General features: G+C 32.4%; 1 protein-coding gene across 4 annotated transcripts in view; it reads right to left on the bottom strand.

Moving 5' to 3' along the window:
- LOC115216731 (N-acetylated-alpha-linked acidic dipeptidase 2) overlaps window positions 1–19,382 on the bottom strand; it is a 1,056,093-nt gene that overhangs the window by 856,975 nt on the left and 179,736 nt on the right. For 2 of the 4 annotated variants that reach the window (XM_029786272.2, XM_029786274.2), the window contains exon 2: window positions 11,511–11,538. The exons of the other annotated variants lie outside the window; for them this stretch is intronic. The gene's annotated coding sequence lies outside the window, so the exon portion shown is untranslated. The remainder of the gene's footprint in view (window positions 1–11,510; window positions 11,539–19,382) is intronic. 4 annotated transcript variants of the gene reach the window in all.

Raw genomic sequence — 19,382 nt, 5'->3', positions numbered from 1 at the left:
AGACAGATATTCTGGAAAATAGTTCATCCCTTGTAGCTCAGTTTCAAATGAAACTTTTTCAAAAAGAATCCAGAGACAATACTTCTACTACAATAGGATGTGAAAATGCATGGGTAAGTGCACATATTAAAAATAGTGTGTGCGTGTCTGTGCATGCAAACATATTCTGGAAAGAGTGTCTGTAGATGCATATGTACATATATATATAAGAGCTTGCATGTGTTTGTGCACACATGTAACATTGGTTATCTGCATGTGTTTGCTAACACATACAAATGAGAGAGAGAGAGAGAGAGAGAGAGATTCTGATGCCATCATATCAATATCGGTAGTGCCTGATTTACCATGTTGGCATAACTGGGCAGTACATTGGATTCCCTTCTCATTTTGTTTTTATATTGTTTTTAAAAAAATTAAAAAAAGACCGATTTCATGGTCTGTAACCTTTGCAGTAACAACTGATATAACAGGAACAATTGAGCACATTGAACTTTCCAGCAATATTGCTTAACTTTGTCTTTACAAATTTAAGAGTTCAGTCCACCCTGAAGTATATTCAAATTTTATTTCAGAATCTTTCCACTAAATTTAATTTGAAACTTGAACAGCCACATGGGTCATTTTGCAAATAAAGGCAGAAAATAAAACTCAAATCAATTTACATACTGAGTCTTGCATGGCAGAATAAAGAAGCAGTGATATAGAAATGGCACTGGTGTATGACAAAAAAGTGAAGTAGTGTGAGTACATAGAGTGAGTCAAAGAGTTGGAAACATTGTAAGCAGCATGAGAGTATCCGAGAGATGAAATTAATTTATGCTGAAATAAGTAGAGAGAAAGAAAGAGATGGGATTAGAAATAACGGCAGCAATAGTAGCACTGCAAAAAAAAGAGGAGAAGAGATAAGTAAAGTGATAGGAACACTAATGGTAAGAAGAGAAGTAGGAGTCATGAATAGATATCTATGCTATTGTAGAAAGAAAAAGTTAATGATGATGATATAAGCATCAGATAGAAGAGAATGGATTATGACAGAGTAGAAGACAGCACAACCAGTGTTAGAAACGGTGATCGGTGAAAATGTAGCTATAAATAATAGAAGCTAAGGCAGTCAATGTCAGCTGAGAAAAGAAGAAAGAAACAGTGATTTCCTCCACAGATGACAGGAGCTGATGCAACGTGATTTTATACATACATACATACATATACATAATATATATATATATAATATATATATATATATATTCATGCCTTTTAAATATTATTTCCATGATGTATTGTCATGGAAAGAACTCTTAAATAACCAGATAGAAATACATACAATACATATCATGAAGTCAAGTGAAAAAATATTAGCAAAAGTGCTTACTTCTTTAGAGTACTGTGACAAGAAAATGCAATATATATATATATATACATATATATATATATATATACATACACAGGGTGCGTAAGATATTTGAGGACAGATTTATGTTTATTAATAAAAACATATATATTAACAGGTAATAACTTTATTTATCAAAAAATGCTATGAAGATAAAAATAAACCTTCTTTTCTATGATGTTATTCAATAAAGCCACCTTCGGCTTCAACAACTGCTCCTATGTGACATCTAAATCATCTACATGTTGTAATCAAGTGGTCCAGGTTCATTTTGGACATTACTCTGACTATGCCAGCTTTCAAAGAAACTTTGGTGTTATGGGTGTGTTCAGTGACCTCTCTCTCAAGAATGTTCCACATATAATAGTCCAATGGATTGAGATCTGGGGAATTAGAAGGCCAAATGTTAGGGGTTATGTGATCATGAAAATTTTCAGCCATCCATTCCTGTGTTACTAGAGCCATGTGTGATAGTGCAGAGCCTTACTGAAACACAAATGGCCTTCCACTGCATACATTGTCTATCCAGAGCTTAACAATTATTTCCAGGACCTCAATGTAGGCAGCAGAGTTAACTTTAAGGCTTTGTGGAAAGAAGTAAGGAGGCATCACATGTCCTTCATTGCTGACAACTCCTAAAACCATGACAATTTCAGGAAATTTTGCATGCATAACACTTGGAACTTGCACATAACCATTTCTCATTTTTTCTGTTAACTTTTTGATCTTGGTCCAAGTTTTTATCCTTTGAGAAAAAACTAAACCAAATCTTTTTCTGCTGGATTTTTCAATTTGTAGTAATTTTCTATTGCTTTTTCTGACAAACTAACCTTTCCTCATCATATAAGACTTATATCAAATGTCTTCATAGACAACATTTCTAACTGTTCATTCTGACACATGGAGATCTTTCACAATTGACCTTTTGGATGTTCTGGGATTGTAATCAATGGTCTGTTGAACTTGCTGGATAAATTCAGATGTTCTGATGATTTCAGAGCATTTACAATGCTTTTTATGCTTTGATACTGGTGATACATTTCCATCTTCAGTCTCTAACTCCTTACAATCTTTGTAGACGAAAAATCTAGCAACTTTTAAAATTCAAGATATTTCTAAATCACTATGCTTAGCCTTTATAACCATAATAACAACATGCTTGTTCACTTCTTGAGTAAGCTGAGGGTCTGCTATTATTATTATTATTGTGTGTTCATAGAAAAAGAGAAATTTGGGTTTGAAAGGTTCTTTCAAGCATGTTTAGGACAGGGGTACCTCTATTGCGCTAGTACCATGGGAAATGTATGCAATAAATTCTGTGAAGTGTAAAGATGAGAGTCTTGTGGAGGATATCCCTAGTGCAGATATCACAAAAAAAGCACCTAATTTGGGAAGTAGTTAGTATTACAAAAGACAACAGGCTGTGTGGAAAATAAAACACGAATGAGATGTGAGCCAATGCTCCATCTAGAGGAGCAGTTCCTCTGAATCTATGCTTACTCCAACCATGGCAAACCATCCAATCTATGCCAGCATGGAAACAATTATCAACATAACATGAGAGGAAAGGAAAACAATGAGAAAGAGAAAATATATCTGCATGAGAATGAAAATCAGGATCCAACAAATATTGTTCTGTTAAGTACAATTTTATTTTAAAAGTAAAAAGTAGAACAAAAGAAAGATAATGTGATGAGAGAAAGAGAGAAAGGGAAGGAGAGGGAGAGAGAGAGAGAGAGAGTAAATGAGAACATTGAGACATAGAAATGCCGGACATAGATGAATTGTGTTCAAAATGAATCAAATAACAATGATTGATTGATATTCATTATCCACCATAGTTGCAGCCGGTAAATTATGATATAAAATTCCAAAGCATTTTGGAATGTCAAAATCTGAAGAACATGAGAAAGAACAAGGTGTATCACATGCAGAATTTCAAATGCTGTCCTCTAATTAATGTTAAGCTAGTAAATTTTGGTACCAAAATCTGCTGCCTTTTAATCATGAATAAATAAACTACTGAAATTTATGCAACATTTAACCTCTCTTTCCTTTTCTAGCAGCCTCTCATCCCAATTGCCTTCATTCAACCATCATACTCTCATTCCCTTCACACTGCATCATTCTAGTTCTTTTTTGGGCATCACTTTCACTTCTATTCATCTTCTTTTTCTACCATATTGTCTTGAGTGTATGAACATCATGAAGTGGTGAAAAGTCTTAAACTTTAAGGCGTACAAGATGATTTCTACTAGTGATGTACCTATGATAAAATGCATCCAACATGCTTCATAAAATGGCTGGTGAAGAAGCAATGATGACATTGGATTAAGGGGGCTCTGATTTTGCTGAAGACATGACAACCTCTCTAGCGCTTGTGCTATGATAAAATACACGCAATACACTCTAAAGCAACTGGCAATAAAATGAGCGTCATAGAAACCAAACTATTTATGAGGTCTGTAATTTTGAATAAGAACTGAGATGTATTGTAACAATCCATTCAGTTCCTGTCAGTATGGAAAATGGGCATGAAAGAGCGAGTGCACATGTGTAGGTGTGAAGAGACAATTATCCAAGGGTTGGTGGTTCATACCCTGTTAGCAGAAATTTGCAATGTCTATGGGCATGCTACTTAACTAGCAACAGCCCACTAGGTATAGCTGTAAAAAATACTGTATCACAATATGTTATAAGATCCTTGGTATCAACAGTGGTAATACTAAAATTTCAAAACTGGTTTATTGATTTGCTCTGCTGAGTGCAAATTGTTTTTATGGCAACTACAGTACACTGGAATTCTGACATACAAGAGTTATTTTACAACCATGTAAGCCTGCAAACATTTTAAATTAAGGATCATTTTGACAAGCCTATCAAGTTAAAAGGCAGAAAGATGAATATTAGTTCTTTTATCTGACTAATCAAACTATAAAATAAGTTCTTAGAATCTAGTATAACAGATTATAAACATAATCATAAAAATAAAAAGGAAGAGAAAAGACTCTACTAAGAGAAAGAACAATTAAGTGAAATGTAATTTAAGCTGGCGAATAGGATAATGAGATTGAACAAATGCCTGTAGCTACAAATATTAAAATACTTTAATAGTCACAATTCTTAATATACCAATAACATGTTGATTCAATCCAGACAAATGATGACTGAAGTGAATGAAGAAGATCTATATTCCATTGGCTGTGAGACATGAGATTCACTAGACTGTATAGCATAAAAGTTAACTAAAGCAGCTAAATCTAAAGGAATCAAGAAAACAGCTGGGGATTTGTAAAAGAGAAGGTTGATATAACATATATGAAAATGTGATTAATAAAATAACAAATAAAAGTGTCTGACGAGATTGAAACGGCATTAATTCCAGTGATCTATGTTTTAAATCTTCTTTGACTGAAGCACTAATGATTCACCAAAGAGAATTGAAAATCACAGAATAAATTAAAAAAAAAAATGGCAAGATGTGATTGTGTAGATCCACCAAAGAAAACCAGATGTAAAAACATGAACGGTGGTAATGATGATGGAGATACTGGTGGAGGTGATATGAATGATGCTGTTGATGAGGATGACAGGAAACAGCAACAGTGTTTTAAAGTAACAAAATCCATCTCAATATAGTTAGAAAACTTATAATATTTGAATAAACCTTTCTATCAAAAGTTCATGGGTAAGTTTTTGCAGCGATGAGTTGTAACTAGCTGAATTAATTCTCTTTTAATACCTATTTCTTTATTACCCACAAGGGGCTAAACACAGAGGGGACAAACAAGGACATACATAGGTATTAAGTCGATTACATCGACTCCAGTGCGTAACTGGTACTTAATTTATCGACCCCGAAAGGATGAAAGGCAAAGTCGACCTCGGCGGAATTTGAACTCACAACGTAACGCAGACGAAATACCGTTAAGCATTTCGCCCGGCGTGCTAACGTTTCTGCCGGCTCGCCGCACAAACTTCTACTTTTAAACTGATCTAAACTAGAACCTTACAAAATTTCATGCTGGTTTGTGTTCCAAACACCAGTTTAATAATGACAAAGTTATTTTACGAAAATTTTTCATCACTTTTTAAAACCAAGTGAAATGAAAGCAGTGTGTTTCATCAGAAACTTGATAACATATTTACCCTATGGACATCATGAGAAAAATGGAATATAATTTTAAAACCATAAAAACCTAAAGTAGATCACAATACAGCTATTCTTCTGCACTGTATGTATGCATATTTGTATGTATGTTTGTACGTACATATATTATTGGTTATGAAACTGTTAATTAACAATGAGTTACAAAAAGAAATACATGAAAAATAAACAAGTTAAGGATGGCTCATATTGTGACATAGATTAACTTTTAAACAATTGAAAAGGCATACTTAATCCAAACATCTTTGGTAGAAGAGAGCAGAAATAAAAATGATTTTATATGCTATTACTGACTCTTAAGTTAGCTATGTTTGAATGTTTATTACCACTCCTTTCTTTAAGTGGTTGAATGGTTTTAAAATGCCAATTAACAATCATTGGCAGCAATGTTGTTTTATACACCACATATTATTTACAAGTTTCCATTAAAAAATTGCTACTCTTTGAAGGTTCCAACATTACTCCATCACCTACGACTGCTATCAACATCACGAAAGCAAGTGAAGTAGTTTCTTATTAATTGTTCAACTTGCTGATCTATCGAGTAAATCATCTCCACTAACTCCCTGCCTACTTTAAAATCACTCTGAAACATCCAAACAGCTTGCAATTTTTAATAGCTGCACTCTTCATCTCCTTCAGCAGAACTACCTGAAACTTTACAATAGCATGGACAACACTTCAACCAGAAATAACGAAAATGAGAACAAAAATGGCATTGAATTTCTCCATTAATGAAATCAGTATGATATTCCACAGAAGTTTAATTCCTGCAGTTTACATCTTGATCATCCTGATAGTGAATATTCATATTTCATTTGAGGAAAGTAAAAACCAAATATTCTTTGTTGTACAATAGAAAGCAGAGAAAAGCAAAAAGACCTATTCAATCATTTGAAGACGGATACTAAAGCAGGATGTTATAAAATTATAAATAAATCCAAAAAGAATACAGCGATAATAAAGTTCTATACATTGCCAAAAAGATTTAGGTAATTAAGTAAATTTCTTTACATTGAAATAACTTACAAATATACTCAATTACAAAATCTTTGAAAAATACAAATATGTTAAAAATCAAAACTACACAATATAACACAGCTGTCTCTTTTATCTATTTTTAGTTCTTCCTTTATTGTTGGTTTCTATTAAATAACTTTAATATCATGCCAATGCTGCATTTGGTTGACTTTTGATTCTTAAGATGCTGGTTTACACAGGAAAAAAATATATTCTAGAAATACTGTAATGGCACTAGTCTCACAGAAATTCTAACAAAAAAACTTAAAAACAACTACACAAAAACTATCATGAAGCAAACAACAAAGAGAAACTACAGAAGAAAAATCACGTGATTTTACGAGAAACTCCTTTAATGACTTGTACAAGTACAGATGGTAGGGAGCCAAGAAAACTCAGGCTAATTTAGTATCCTTAAAATCATGAAAATCAACTTATCCTCCCATCTTATTAAATACTGATTCATTGGTTCCAACCATTCGGATAGGAATTATTTTTGAAATGTCTCCCATAATAAAAAACATCAATTCTGCAGAAATTTTATTTTTGTGGCCCCTGATAGAGTTGCTTAAGCTCAGTATTATGTACAAAATGTTCAGCAGTTACCTCATGCACTTGCATGAGTTGTTTCTTGAAGAGATGTGACCTCCTCAAGGTACCTATTAATATCTAAGTGGACTGATGTAGCATGACGCATTTTTTGCCCTTTCTTTTTGCACAGTAAGGAATGTAGTAACATTCTGGAAACGTGCTAGATTAGCAACACACTAATGAACTAGTGGTAGAATCAATTAACTATGTTGACCTTGACTTTAAAATAAACATAAAAAAAGGTGGATGGGTGCATGTCTAAAAAACTAATCATTATTCATGACCATGGGAGGATAGCGTGTTGATAAAAACGGAGAAAGTATACAACTAATTATATAACTATGCAATACTCTTAATCATACTTAATTAACATTTCTTCCTTCAATCCCAATTATTATCATCACTTTTATCAAATAAACAAACCCTTATTTACATTATTTATTATTATAATTCATTATTTGTCAATCTTCTCTTGAAGAGGGGAGCTAGACTTACTGTAGTATCTTCATGTTACTGGTTACATATCCATTACTTTTTTGCATATATCACTGGCAAATTATGATTATTACATAACTCCTGGCTTCCTGAAACAGCTGTTGACTTAAGGCTTTACATAATTTCTCTATATTCTAATATGTATTGTGCTCCATGTGTATATATCAAACTTAACAGTGTTTATCTGCATGACTACCTCAATTATTATCAAATTGTTGCATCCCTGAAGACCGACCAAGCCATATTGCCAGAATAGCATTTATCAATTTTTTCCATGCTTTTTGTCTTTCCATGCTTTTTGTCTTTCATAGCATTTATTCCATTTTAAAAGCTGGTATAGGATTGACTTATTTAGCTGATATACTTCTCTTTTTAACATTTCCATCAATTATTATTATTAACAACATACTAGACTTAAACATTATACACTATCTAGTTTCATTCTTTTAAATCCTGAGTTTATGAGTTTATATTGCCATCTGGGGGTGATTCTGTCTCCCATTCTTAGAAGTATAATAAAATAAGTACTAGACATGTGTGTACCAGTGTGAAATCAATCAACAGTTGTAGCCTTCACCTTCAAATATGTCGCTTGATGCCAATGAGTTGTGAGAAACCACTGTGAATGTAATTAAGTATTGATGCAAGAGTAAGGAATTTGACAAGATATTTCACAACAACAAGTTGTGCATGTTTTCATTCTGGGCTGAAATTTCACTAAGTCTTACTCATTAATCTTATTGATAATGAAAGATGGAGAGAAAAAAAAAAACAAAATAGAAAAAAAAACCCAAAGTAATATAATGATCTAAAATCAATTAACTATAACACCTCCCTTAGTGGGAATGGAATTGTGCATAAGAATGAAATCTTTATTACTGAAATAAAATTCCTTCAATCCATCACTTTAAGTTACAAATATAAATGAATTTAACAAAAAACAAAACATTATGAAAACAAACAAACAAAAAACATTGCAGTATAAGGTGACAGTGACAATTAAAAGCTAGAATTAATTTCTAAAACTTAAAAAAAAAGCCAAATAAAATAAAAACCACTTTAGCTTATCAATAAAGAATTTTCAGTGTTTTGTTGTTATTTTTTAATTGTGTCATAGATTGTTTTTGTTTTGTTCAATTACTTTTTCTTTTACAAGTCATGAAATTAAACAAACAGTTTAATGTGTTGCCAATCTAACAGCTTAAAATTTTGATAAAGTTTTCTATTACAGGTTTTAATTTATTTTTTTATTCATTTAAACATTTGGATTTCAAAAACATAAATAAATGAATAATAAAAGCTGACAAAAACAGAATAAAAAAAAAGCAGGACACAGAAAATTCAATTCATTACTAATGTTTAAAAGTTAAAACAAAATTAAACCCCCAAATTAACAAAAAGTAATAAATAAATGGTAGCCATAAAAATCAAAAAAACAAAAAAAGCAAAAACCAGGAACAATAAGTTGAGAAAAGATAATGCTATTGATTACTAATAGTGTGTAGATGCTTGATTATACAGATGTTAATCAATCGTAAACAGCCAATATGGTGTGTGTGTGTATGTGTGTGTGTGTGTGTGTGTGTGTGTTATTTCAGGTTTCTTGTGAGCACTATTGGAGGCATGTAAACTACTAAAACTTGTTGTATGGTTGGGACATTGATGACAAAATTGACACACGCAAGGAAGGTTGCTAGAAACTTCAAAAGGACAGAAATACTATCTGTCAAAACTATAGCTGAATCCAGCATGGGGGTGGGTCAGTGGCCATCAACAATAGCACAGATATTAAAAAAAAATCCTAGATTGGTGACTAGTGCATTGTAAGCTCACTAAGAATGAGGCACTGCTGAACTTTCATTACAGTATAACTTTAGAAGAAGGTGAACTAGTCTTGACCATCTTGAGTATCTTCAGTACCAGTTGAAGACCCCGGTGCTCCTATACTCTGATCCTGCAGCTTATTTTTGGATCACACCAACAGGGTGGGGAGGTCTAACGAGATATAGTGAAGCTTCATTGGAACTAAAATTCTGCACTAATAATGCTAAATTCTCACCTCTATTTCTTTTTTAAACCTGCAGAAAAAGGGAGGTGGTGACAGACCAGGGGTGTTGACAAACCTGAGGTGGTGACACACTTGAAATAGCAACACACCTGGCAGATTAGAAACATAGGTAACCTGTTAAACATAGTCATCTCCATGTAGTCAGTGTTCTTCTTTGGATGTAAATGGACAGTTGTCAACTATCTATGTATACATACCTGTGAATGTATGTATAATGAATGAGAAGTTGCATCATTACTGTGATGCCTATTTTTGTTTTCTAATAAAGAAACCTAAAGCTAAAATTGAAGTCATGTAGAATTAATTATCTAATCAAATAGCAGAGCATAACTCTTGTGGTGACATATCAAAACTGCAAAACTAAAAGCCTCTGAATGTTTCCCTTGGTTGCTCGCTGATCGTTTAAACAAATAGCAATCAAGATTTGTTCATGAGATACTGAAGCTCAGAGTTTGTAGAAATAAGACACAGTGTTATGACCTTCATGATTTTCTCAAGAGCAATAACATTTTATAATGCTATAGCCAACATTATCCTTCATCCTTCTTTAATCTTTTCCTATTTCATACTTGAGGAGAAGGGATGACCTGCAGATACGCAACAACTACAAAGGCAGATAAGGCACTAAAAAGAAGAAGTCCAGCTTATCTACTGCAAGTAAACAAACCTCTAATCATGGGAGCAACTTACATTGAAAATTTTCAAAATACAAATATCAATAATCATAAAATAAAACTCATAATTATGGTGATATTACTGCACTAATTATTGTATTAGTATTTGTTTCATTACTGTACAATGGCTCTTGTCATTTGATACATCAATGTAAGCCATTATTATTGCAACTTGAACTGTAGTATTTTGCTTTTCATTTGTATTAATATACAATAAATGTGAATTTAATTGAAAAGAACTATTCTTGATCTCTCTCATAAACAATAATCAATTATTCCTATCTTTTGCAATCTCCATAAATCCATAATGGCCAAAATAGCTTTGATCTTCTTGCATTCTTTATTCAAAGCCAAAAATGATTTTGGCCTTTGAAACTTCTAAATTCAGTATAAACCCCATACATTGCTCGGTTTTTCAATGGTTCATCTCTGCCAATTATTGCATATTTTGTTGTTGTTGTTGTTGTTGTTGTTAGAATTCAGAAGACAAGTCAACTGATTGATGCAACACATCTCACACATACATGTTAATCTCTTCCAGGTTTACAAACAGATGTTCTCCGTTTGCCTCTTCTACAGTTCCTGCAACAGTTTATGCACAACATAATTGCAGGCTGCACCACAAATACAACTGAAAATCCTTTGAATCATTCATCTCGCTGCATCTAGTACCCTCCACTACATTAGCCATCCAATGCTTTGCATAACATTACTTGTACAAAAGCACATTGCACATTGTATAAGAGGCTTTATATTAATGCATAGGTTTTATGTTAACAATACCACTTAAATTGAGAAATGCTTCAAGTTATAAGCCTGCTGTTGTGTTTCTATATAAAATACATTCTGGCAATAATAATAGAAGCTAGGAGCTATATACTTGTGACAATTATTTCTTACAAAAGCATAAAATGTTAGATATATACAGACAGGTGAACACGAACATAGCATTCTTAATGTTACTCATGTGTGAAGTAGTAGGATTGTTAAGTGAAAGTGGACGACTGTGAACTCAACAATTCATTGAGAACTTATTGTAACATCATGAGACATGTCACAAGAATAACAACAACATATGAAACAGAAATAAAACGAGCTCTCTCTTACCAGCAGAAGTTCCAGAAATGACACTCACCTAGGAAAGAAGGAATATATTTATAAGTATTATATAAATAGCCATATATATATATATATTATATATATATATATATATACACACACACACATAACAATAGATTTTTAAAATTGTCAGTGAAGAAAACTAAGAACAAAGTCACAATTTCTTTGTTACATTCATAAGCATACACACACACACATACATACATTAGGCTCACTTTTGTCCTTTATAATGAAAACTTATCCATTATGCATTATGATTATATTTTCCTAAAATATATTCTGCCATTACTGGATTCCACGGGTTATCTGACTACAGTATTTTATAATCTTTAAATTAAGCAGCTGGGTGTTATTGAAGTATATAATATATTTAACCCTTTAGCATTCAGATTACTCCATCAAATGTAATATATATTCACAGTGCTTTGAATTAATCATGCATTATCTTGTAGTATTGAGTTTTCAATGATGTGATTGTTTATTTTAAGAATAACATTGTAGGACAGGTGTGAGAATTTGGCTAGTTTGAGCATAAAACAGAATATTTTGAGCAGATATGTATGGCTGGTTTAAATACTAAAGGGTTTAAAATGTTGAAAGACAAGTACAGACTTCATTCAAACAGTGAACAATAGTAATAACTTGATGTTAAAACAATGGAGATGAGACCAGCACCAGCAGCACTGAGCTTTGCCCAATATTATAGAAATTATCAGAGAAAGTCCCTTAACTTATGACCTTTTTAAAAAGATGTGCTCCTATGTAAAATTTAAGCTACTTAGGTGTGGAACTAGAGCCAACAATTTGGAACATACATATATTCCCTTTTATATTATTAAGAAGATATGAGTAAATCTGAAAGAGAGAGAGAGAGAGAGAGAGAGAGAGAGAGAGAGAGAGAGAGAGAGAGAGAGAGAGAGAGAGAGAAGATAACTAATTTATTTGGGTGGAATGCCTGCATACATATATTGGTGTGCATAAACATCTGTTGAAGTAGCATAGATCTCAGTATGCATGAGCAATAAATTGATATGAATGAGTGCTGGAATGTGTATATTATTCTTGTATCTGCATGAGGTATACATATATTTAAATGATATATGGATGTAATTATATCAATATGATGTCTAATTACAAATATATCTGTATATGGCTATTAAACATTCGACTGTGTATGTGGGCTTGGCAATTAGGTATATGTGTCAGTATGATATTTAGATGAATGCATTAGCATATGCTGCTTCAAAGAAGTTACATTTATGTGCTTGAAATCTAGCACATGTGAATGTAGAAAAACAGGTAAACAAGATTCATAAAAATAAATTTTTTAAACTCACACAAAAACATAGAGATGTATGTATGTATGTGTATATATATATATATATATATATATATATTATATATATATATATATCATATAGAGGGTACTACTATTCATAGATACCGCACGCTATTTTTTCACGCTAACTACTGATAATTTCTTATAAAGATTTTATCCTCAATTTTAAATATATATATATATATATATATATATATATATATATATTTATAGATATATATATATATATATTATATATATATATATATATAAACTCACACATTTTGTCATTCATTTTTAAGTCTTTTTCCATGCTAGTTTGGGTTAGATCAATATATTATCAAGGTATTATTTATAGCCAGATGCCATTCGTGTTGTTAATCCTTAGCTGGTTTACAAGTGAAAGAAAAATTATACATTAAATCACACACACACACACACACACACACAATTGCTTTAGCATTTACACTGGCCAAACCTGGCTCAAACATTCTACTAGTTTTAGGTTCAAACCAACTAGGTCTGTTCTTTTACATCTACCCTGCAATATCCTTCTAAGATTATACAATCAAATCATCAAAATTTCAAAGCTTCTAGTTATTACATAATTAATTCAAAACAATGTGTATGCATAAGCATTACATTTGACAGAGTAATTTGATTGCTAAAGGGTTAAAATACAAATATAAGGAAGTACTACAAGAAGATACTAAAGTGTTGGCTTTAAAACTAATAGTCACAACAGTAAACTTGGGAATGTTTGCACACACAACATTACAATTGTGAGAATGAAAAGGAAACTATTTAACATGTGAAAGTGATATAGGCATACCACACCATCTGGTTTTAAACCATCTGCATTTAAACCAGCCATATCCAGCTAAAATATTCAACCTATTTTATGGTCAAGTTGACCAGATCATGTCTCTCACCTCTATCCTACAGTGTCATTCTAAAAATAAAGTCACATCATTGAAATCGCAAAGATATGAGACAATGCAAGATTAATATATTATTCAACACAATCCAAACAAATGAGAATTGTATTTGATAGAGTAATCTGAATGTTAATAGGCTAACACCATCTGGCCTGGTTCACAGATATCTTAAGTGGAGTTTATTCTGTGGCAAGTATTTGAGTTTCTATGGCATTTTGACGAGCTGTATCCTTTATATATCCTCAAGAATAGCCAAAATGAGAATTAAACCCACTGGTTAATTCTTCTTCCTTTTCTCTAATATTTGTGAGCACCAATCCAACCTAGGCCTAACATATCACAACTTCCCAAGGATGGCAGTCTTTCTTGGTCAGGATTGACCATGTTTCTGAACATGTACACACAAACCTAGATAAGTTACTGGTGCATGCAAGTCTTTTTTGTAGCTACCAGTATCCATTTAAAGGAAAGGCTGCCAATTTAAGCTGATACAGCTTAGCACCAATATCATTACAGACATTGCATAAAGGAAACTTCCGGGATGCAATGCTTCACACATGCATGCATGCATGTGTGTGTTGTGTGTGTGTGTGTCACATAACATTGTCTCATTGCATCAAACAACATCTCTTTAGGGACATAAAATACTTCAGATATCAACTGCTACTCTACAAAGCTTAAATGTGATCCATGCTAAAATACTGTTCTCATAAAGGTGTTACTGCTCTTATGTTGCTACACACACATTCTAGGTAACATCCAAAAGAAGGCAGTTTGACTAAACACTAAATATTGAATCAGTAACAATCAAATATTAGTTCATGAATGTGTAGTTTTCTCTCTGCCTCTTCTATTTATCTCTACTACATCTCTCCTTTTGAGCTAATAGCAGAATACACTGTTCATTCATGCTAATTTGTTCCGTGTAACTTTCCTCCTCTTCTTGATACCTTTAGTGGATTCCATCTCCCAACACTCACTTCAGACATTTCAGCTAATCTTTCATCCTCAGAGCAGCAGTCTTTGGAATGTTTTGAACCTGTAGATTCCTCAATTCAAACATTAACTGCATCAACCTCACCAATTTTAGAGAGACTGCCATTGTCATGGGCACTATCCCACTTTCTCTGATTCTTTTATATAGAAAAAAAATTGATGAATGATATAATTATTTCAAAATTCTATATATAATATGCAGTAATATGCATAAGCTAAAGAAAAGTGAAGCAGTATTTTGTGTTAAAATTTACAACAGACATTATCTTGAGTCTCTGAAAGAGCATTTATTTATAGATGCAGCATTTCATGCAGCTAGTTTAAATTGGTACCAGATTTAGTAAGACTAATTATGCATTGATATATGCTTCTAGTAATAAATGGTCAGGCAATTAACATTTACTGAACAAGTACATTGAATAAATAAGTCTTTTTTCTTTTCTGTTTTTTTTTAATAGCATTTCAGAAGCATATATGAAGAAGAATTTATTCTAAAAAGTCTACAAGAAATATGTACTCCTTAACCCATTAGCATTTAAACTGACCATATCAGGTCCAAGTATTCAACCCATTTTATGTTCAAACTATCCAGATCCTGCATCTCACACCTACCCTACAATGTCATTCTAAAAATAAGCAATCACAAAGATATGAGATTATGCATGATTAATTCAAAACAATATGAATAAGTACATTCACAGAGTAATCTGAATGCTAATGGGTTAAAGTGTGAATACTGGAAAAAAATAACTAACAAGTTGCCCCTCTGAACAGCCATGGTAAATTAGCTGATGATGGTTTCAAATGAGAAAAGAAATCAGGTCACACATTCAGTTTACTGAGAACTCACAGCTGCACCATCGTGTTCATCATATTATAAATAAATGAATAAATCTAAATTAATCAATCACTTACTGAATTAAAAATAAAAGGTTTTATTTGATTTTTTTTTTTTAATTTTGAAACTCAAACATTTCAAGGGTAAATAGATAAAAATAAAGAAAAAAAATTCTGATGGGAACAGAAAATAATGGCAACGAACCAAGTCATGATAAATATTATTTATAATGAATAAATATGTAAACAAAGCAGAAAACAAAATATATAACCGCAATATGTATTTATTCTTCTTTGAAGAGAGATAATTAGAATTAACAAAAAATAATGAATCTTTATATATATATATATATATATATATATATATATATATATATTTATTTATTTATTTCTTGACACATGGTTTAAGAGGTAAAGAATTCATCATTTTTACGCACACACTTTGTTTCACTTAAAAAGGAACACTTAATATTCTTGATCAAAATAAATTTTTGTTTGCAGGCACATGGATAGAAATTCAAAGGACTTGTACATCCCCTAAATGCAACAAACAACTGATTAAATTACACACAAATGTATATGTATATATATATATATATGTGTGTGTGTGTGTGTGTGTGTGTGTGTGTGTGTGTGTGTGTGTGTATACATATATATATATATATATATTATAGTCAATTTGAGGATATAAACCTCTAACAGGGATGATTCCATCCAAGTTACACTGGTTTAATATATATATAGGCATGGCTGTGGTAAGTTTGCTTTCCAACTACATGGTTCCAGGTTCAGTCCCACTGCAAGGCACCTAGGCCAAGTGTCTTCTATAATAGCCTTGGGCTAACCAAAGCCTTGTGAGTGGATTTGGTAGACAGAAAATGAAAAAATCCCATCATATATATATATATATCTGTGTATTTATGTTTGTTTTCCCATCATAGCTTGACAACCGGTGTTGGTGTGTTTATGTACCCGTAACTTAGCAGTTTGGCAAGAGAGATCAATACTATAACTACCAGGCTTAAAACATATTGGGGTTGATACATTCAAGTAAAAGTTCTTCAAGCAGTGCTCCAGCATGGCTGCAGTCTAATGAGTGAAACAAGTAAAAGATATAAAATAAAAGATATATGTAAGTATGGCTTTGAAAGCATTCTGCATCACCAATGGTTTCCAAAAGCAGAACCAGTTGTGGTGCCTTGCACCTCTGGTTTCCATCCACTGTGCAGCACTTTGGGCAACTGTTGTCTTCTAATATAGCACCTGGCTAACTAGTGCCTTGTGAGTAAATTCGGTAGACGATAATGTGAAGAAGCCTGTCATCTGTGTATGTAGACATGCAAGAGTTTATCCTTATGTATGTGCTTCTCGCCCTACCAATTGACAGTTGGTTTGTTTGCTTCTCTGTAACTTGACAGTTCAGCAAAAAGAAGTGAGGGAATAAATATCAGGGATCTTTACCTTTTGACCTACAGATTTAAAAAATAATTTTTTGTAACTAAACACTTTCAAACTTCAGACACTGGTAGAATGTGTCATATAAAAAATCTTTTACTCTTAGCATTTTTGAGAAAAACGTACATATACACACAGACTCATGTTTATACAAATATAGTAGAGACACACAACGTGTCTATGTGTAACCATGAATAACCACATATATAAAATCTAACACAAATGCTCATATGTGCTAGCTTGTGTGAAACTGTACATCCATATACTCACGTAAACACAATCAAACAAGCATCTACATAACACACGAAAGTTAAAGTATGATAGAAGACATAGGTACAAGCATCTTACTATGGATGTTGTAATTTTTTTCCTTTATGTTTTTTCCTTTATGTTTTTCTAGAACTATCACCTTTACACCAATTCCCTACAGTTCTAGGCAAATCACTCAAAAAATAAAACAAAAAATACAACTTTTTTTTTTTGCAAAAAGAACCCCCTTTTATTTTGTGTAAAAAAATATTTGATAATTTAACTCTTTATGAAAAGACACGATTGGCATGGCTAGACTAGTTTTGGTGGCAAATCTGCTTGGTAAGGATCAAGGACTAAATACTGACAATGACCACATTTGACAATGGGATATGAGGTATCAAATTTAACAAAAATATATTCCTTCTAGAGTTATTTTTCTTGAGCCAATTCCAATCCTCCACAATTCTATTAACTCAACTACTTTGCTTGTTGTATCTTTTATATCATCAACAATAACAACAAATAAAGACTAGTAAAATATAAAGAATTTCCCATTAACAAAGACATTGAAGAGGGTCCTATAGATATGAGAAGAATGATTTAGTTCAACCAGATGGCATTAATACTTTAAATAACATCCTATTGGATTTTGGTGGAACAAAAGACTCAATGCCAATAAAAAAAAAAACTATACTGAAAGAAATACATAGCAGGAGAGAAAGGTTTCCCATTAAATTCTTAACTTAAACAAAACTATAAATTCAAAAATGCCTACTTGTGTTTTAATGTAATCTTTAATTACATACACGTTCTCTCTTGTCACCATATTTTTGTGGAAATCACTGCCTTTGTTGCAATTAATTATAAAAATAATGAACAATTTAGAAAACTATAGTAATTATTAATTGTTGTTTGGAACATAAATTAACATGCACTTTAAATCTTTAATTTAGCTCGTTTTAAAACAGGAAGTTTGTATCATAAGATCAAGGATAATCTCAGTCAGGTGGGTATCAAAAGGTCTCACATCACCTTCACCGTCATTATCATTCAATATCTGTTATCTAAGCTGGCATGGGTTGGACAGGTCATTGTTGTCTTAGTCAGAGATTATTTGGAATTACAACCTAGGAGGTCAAGCACAAACCACTTTACAGAATGTACTGGACTCTCTTTTTGTGGCACAGGAATGAATGATATCACCAAGTAAAGAAGAGGAAGCCCTCTCAATTAAGTGTGGTTGTAGTGGAAGCAGAGGAAGTGGTTTTATGCCTGGTGCTGAGAAGTTAATGTATGATAGAAGACATAGATACAAGCATCTTACTATGGAAGACATGCATGTCTATCTTGCATTACATCAGAGTGTGTGACACTAGCTGGAAGAGAATAGGGATAACAAGGAGTCAGAGCACACTGTCATGGTACAAGAAGATGAATATAAGAAAGAAAGAATGCATAATGAGGATGGTGAGGTGTAGCTGGTTAAGTTCACAGAAGTGTGAGGGGAGAGTCACAGGTGGTTACAGATAGACGGTCAGGGATTAATGTATACACACACACACACGCACTTATATATACACACACACGCACTTATATATACACATACATACAAATACACATACATGTACATACCTATATATTTATATATGCACATATAGATGTACATAAATACGTAAACATATCCACACACATATGCAGATTCAAGTTAGTACAAATATAGTACACACTCAGATGATACATGTGTGCGTACGTGCGTACACACAAATGCATACACATGTACATACCCATACATTTATATATGCACACATACATATATATGTATCCACACATATACACACAGACTCATGTTTATACAAATATAGTACAGACACACAACGTGTCTATGTGTAACCATGAATAACCACATATATAAAATCTAGCACAAATGCTCATATGTGCTAGCTTGTGTGTCAGTGTATGAAACTGTACATCCATATACTCACGTGAACGCAATCAAACAAACATCTATATAACACACGAAACACCATCGACCATTCTAATTATATTAGTTATGTATGTGACATT

Source organism: Octopus sinensis, linkage group LG10 (assembly GCF_006345805.1).
Source record: "Octopus sinensis linkage group LG10, ASM634580v1, whole genome shotgun sequence".
NCBI classification, from domain to species: Eukaryota; Metazoa; Mollusca; class Cephalopoda; order Octopoda; family Octopodidae; genus Octopus; species Octopus sinensis.
Note: the sequence above shows the minus strand (reverse complement) of the source record. Positions and strands in the feature narration are given on the sequence as shown.